Source organism: Penaeus monodon, chromosome 10, assembly GCF_015228065.2.
Source record: "Penaeus monodon isolate SGIC_2016 chromosome 10, NSTDA_Pmon_1, whole genome shotgun sequence".
NCBI classification, from domain to species: Eukaryota; Metazoa; Arthropoda; class Malacostraca; order Decapoda; family Penaeidae; genus Penaeus; species Penaeus monodon.
This window is the reverse complement of record NC_051395.1, coordinates 36647917-36652916: the sequence shown is the minus strand read 5'-3', so window position 1 is coordinate 36652916 and position 5000 is coordinate 36647917. Positions and strand designations below refer to the sequence as shown.

The 5000-nt window shown below is 41.3% G+C and overlaps 1 protein-coding gene across 1 annotated transcript in view; it reads right to left on the bottom strand.

Moving 5' to 3' along the window:
- Positions 1 to 5000, bottom strand: part of LOC119578029 (BTB/POZ domain-containing protein 6-like) — a 79946-nt gene that overhangs the window by 54510 nt on the left and 20436 nt on the right. The window lies entirely within an intron of this gene.

The window sequence follows — 5000 nt, the reverse complement described above, 5'->3', positions numbered from 1 at the left end:
CTAATTTCTTTGTTTTATATGTATGCTGCACACATACAAACACACACACATATATATATGAGTGCGCGCGCGCGTGTGTATGTGAATATATTAACACACACACACACACGTGTGTGTGTGTGTGTGTGTGTGTGTGTGTGTGTGTGTGTGTGTGTGTGCAAACCCGTGTGTGTGTGTGTGTAAACCCGTGTGTGTGTGCATGGGTAAGGCAGTGGGGAGACACAACAGCTATTCTTACTAAGTCTTACCCTGGAAAATTATAGGACACTTTTACATGAGATTACAGGAAGTCAAGGGCTGGTTATGGCAGGACTAAGGGAGGCGAGGGCAGGGAAAATGTCAAGTGACCTCATGCCAACAAATACTCTAATGAATATTCTTCAAACCATTGCCACAGAAGGGTTCCAATGTTGTTTTCTCAAAATGAGAAGGATTTACACCTGTTCTACGAAGTCATGCAGTTGGAGGACCGGCCAACGCGTCACATGGACACACTGATGGTGTATCTGGCCCTTCCTTTACCAGGGTATGTTCAGAGTCCAGAGTTTCGCGAACTGGTTCCCAACTCGCAGTCTTTGCAAAGACAAAGATTTCTGCCTCGCTTCTGCTGTTTCAGATTTCAGGGATCTGTTTATCGAGATGGAGGGGCTGGACTCTTGTCGGTTGGTGCTGCTGGACTTGTATGTGCCCAGTTCAGCAGGCACTACATTGCCGGGCCATGTCAGGACGTGCCGCAGTGCAGTTTTCTTCAGCTACCTCTAGGACAATACATGTGATGAGGTGGTCCTAAATTACTTCATGTCGGTCATGGTGCGGGATCGGGACAGTTGGCTGCACAGCGTACCTCGTCGGATGATCATCATCACCTGTCGCGAGGAAAGGGATACTACAGGTGGCTGCTGGATGTTAAAGCCACAGGAGACCCTGGGAGGTGTGGGGATATTACAAGTGGCCACTGGATGTCAAGTGGCAGTGCAGGAGGTGCTCCTTCCACCCATCTTGAGGAGTAAAGAGAACATCAGAGGTTATCATAATCCCAAACCTCTGTGACAGGATGCCTCACACCTAGGTGATGCCGAGATCTTTCAGGAAATCTCGGAAGATGGTCCTCTAGGTGAGGCGGAGGAGGATACTTCCCCACAAAAGGGATAGGACTGCTATCAGGGAGTGGGCTTGGTTATGGGCCCTCTTGAGAGAAGACGAACGGAAAAAGAGACAGTTTTCCACAATTATCATGTGGGTAATGACCTCAATATCTTTTGTGTATGTACTTTCCAGTGCATTATACAATCTGTTAAAAGTAAAAGATTGGTGAAAAACGTGTGAAATTAAGAAACATGTCATCACAGGTGTTTCAAAGAAAGAGGCAGCAACTGAAATACTGAGTTTCAAAGGAGAAAACAGCCGTGAACGAGTGATTTTTCTGTGAAAGTCCAGATTGGGTCTAACACGTGTGGGTAGGTCCCCAACAGCGCCATGCACCACCCACCCAGGTGGTCAAATGTCCTAGGAAAGAGCTTGTTTGCAAGCTCTTGACCCTAAATGCATGGTCCCACAGGGGATTTATCGCTCTTGTTAGAGTAATCGGGAAGATAACTCTGGGGAGGGAGTAATGTCGTAATGAAAACGAAACGACATGAAAACCACGAGCGTTAATGGAATTGTGGGATCGGCCTGAGGCGTCGTAGTGACTAAGGGATAGTCAGATACCAGCGAGACCACGAGAGAATACGGCTTGCGGATTTCCTGTGCGAAAGACTCGGGACTTGCCCATATTGGTAAAGGGCTTTACATCCCGAATGGACCCTGGACTTGCCATATGGTAAGGGCTGTACATTGTCATTGGTGATCGTGGGAGTTAGTGGCTCGTGAGCAGGTGTGGTATATCCAGGGGTAATGTATTTGGCATATAAATGTATAAATAATCTACTTGCAATGTATATAAGTAATGTAACTTGAAATGTATATATATATATATATATATATATATATATATATATATATATAATATATATATATATATATATATTATATATATACATATAAGTGATCTATTTGTTAGTAAAGTAGAGTAACTAACTAAAATGTTTTATCATTCCTCCTATCATTGATGAATGTCCAAAGTGTTTCTCCTTTCTTTGAAGAGGGATAGGGATGGCGTGCATCTCAGACTTGTTAGTGTGGGAGAAAGGAAAATATGAAGTAGAAGGATTTTCACGAATTCGATGATATTTATTTTCATTTCTAGTAAATACCGAATAATATTTATAATTATAATTATTATAGATAGATATATATATATCATATATATATATATATATATATAATAAGTGTGTGTATATCAACTATTTATTTTTATATATATACAACATGTGCATATGTATATATATAGATATATATAGTATATATAATATATATAGTATATTATATAAACACTATATATATATTATTATAGATATATATACATATATAGATATATATATATTTATATGCATGTAATGTTAGATATAGAGATATAGATATATGCTATATGTAAAAATGTATATATACAGATATATTATGCATTATAATATATATATATATATAGATATATATAGATGTATATATATATAATATAGATATATCAAACGGGCCCCCATCCGTCGATGTCAACTTACCATATTGACTTATCTTGTAAGGTGAAGCATCGCCCTGGTGACCGAAGAAATCCTATCTGAGAATGATATTCAAGAACGAAAGTTTGCATAGGTGTGGTCGATTAGCTTAATATATGTATAATACTTATTTCTTATTTCTTTGGAAGCGATCTGCTGCCAGATTTTCCCAAGGAATAGGGTGTATTTATAAGGGTTGAGCCTCCACCTTTGGAATACGACCATCATCTATGCGCCTTAAGGACATAGCCCCGCAAACCGCTGCTGCCTTAGAAGGTGAACATGATCGAAGGTCAATGCAAGATAGGACCTATGTGTTGGCACCTTGTTTTGCCAGGAGATGTGCAGAATTCAACAAAGGCAGCGCAGTGAAGGGTGTGAGCATCTTCTCTTGTTGCATAGGTTGTCGTCCAAGTCTCACTTTCCATATAACAGGGTACGAGGAGCAGGCGTTGTCAAACCAGCCATCTTTGTCTTCATGGAGGGGTTTGGAGTTCTCTTGGACACGAAAGTGTGGGTCTTCCAATTCGTCTTATTGATCTCTTTGTCCAGGACAGAGGTTTATCGTAGATGGAGATCGCAGACAGGTGAAGTGGTGAAAAACCCCCAATTCATGGGTCACGGATACCTAATGACGGGAGGGTTTACAACATCTTGGCCCATCACATTGGTCTTCTTAGACTGAAGTGAGACTAAAGTGGGTCCAAGGGCTAATGTGATGCCATTGTCCATATTCTGGATTTCTTCACTAAGCTGCATCCAATATTCATATGCACAAACGCTTAGCGGTCTGTATAACTTTGCCCCTTGCTGCCTAGGATCTGAACATTCCTCTCATTTAGCCTGACGTTTGTATTCAGCAAGGGCCCTTCTTGACCCTGTGACGGGACTCATCTCGTCAGACTTGGACAAAAACCAGACTCTGATTTTATTACCTTCTCACCATACCATGTTGTACAATGTACTCCCATATTTCGGAAGCTGTAGCTCCAGGTTCTGGCTGTTTACTTCTTTCAAAGCGTCTACAAAACGTTCTTTAGGGTCTTTGCACAAGACACTATGCTTATGGAAATTGAGGTTACCCCTGCCTGTTTCATATGAAGAGCTTCTTAGGCTGCATGCTTTACCTTACAGCATTACCGGGAGTGGTCGATCAGAGTCTGTACTATGGTAATGAGCGGTTGTTGAGGGACATTATTGAGTGGAGGTACATCCTGACAAGAATCGATCCAGCTGATTGCCAATACTTGGATAGAGGATGTGGTGAGGCCTCCGGGCTCCCCTTCCTGCACTTCCATCACCTTTTTATTCCTTTCCCATCCTTACCCCCTTTCCTCTGCCTTTCACTCTCCTAGCTTCTGTGTCTCGTACTTTCCCTCTACTAGCTATGGTCTGCTACTATCCCTCTCCTAGCTTTCTGTGTCTCGTACTCTCCCATCTCTAGCTTCTGTGTCTTTACTCTCCCTCTCCTAGCTTCTGGTGTCTCTTACTCTCCCCCTTCCTAGCTTCTGTGTCTCTTACTCTCCCTCCTCCTAGCTTCTGTGTCTCTTACTCTCCCTCCTTAGCTTCTGTGTCTCTTACTCTCCCTCTCCTAGCTTCTGTGTCTCTTACTCTCCCCTTCTTTAGCTTCTGGGTCTCCTATTTTCCTTCTATTACAATCTCTTCTTTCAGAAGTTTTGTGTTTTTTTCTCCTGCCAGCCTAGCCTAGCATCTATTTTTTTTTTTTTTTCTATCTTACTTAGGTTGTTTTCTTTCCCTATTTTATATTCTATACGTCTGCTACTTTCTATTCTGTATCTTGCCTTATGCTCCAAGCTTTCCTCTTTAGACTACAACATTCTGACTCCATGCCTATCCAGTGATGTTTTTCTTTTTTTTTCCATTCCTTCCTTTTCCATCCTTTTCCTCTGCCGTCAGCCGTGTCCCTGTTCCTTTTTACCTCGGGCTATCCTGGCCTGAACCTACACTGGCCCCAAATCCTGGCCACGGAAAAGTATGAAGATCCGGAGGTACATACGACAACGGATCGGCTGTCACTCCCCATACTTATGCCTTTTTAATTGTTCACTCTGGCCCATTAGTTGAGACTTGTTTTAAATATTATCTCCATTTTAAACGTAATTGTTTAATTTCTGTTGCAATGTTAAGTCTCCTTTTTAAATTTTATTTATCGGATCTTCTTAGAGATACTGTTATTCTTTTCCAGAGTGACGCTTTCTTTGATTTTTAAATTTAATTTATTGCTAAGCATGTTTTAGTTTTTTGTTTCGATAAGGCATTTTCTGTTAGCTGCTCATTTTATAGTTTATCTCGAGAGCCATATAGAAGCTCTGTTTGCTTGTTTAT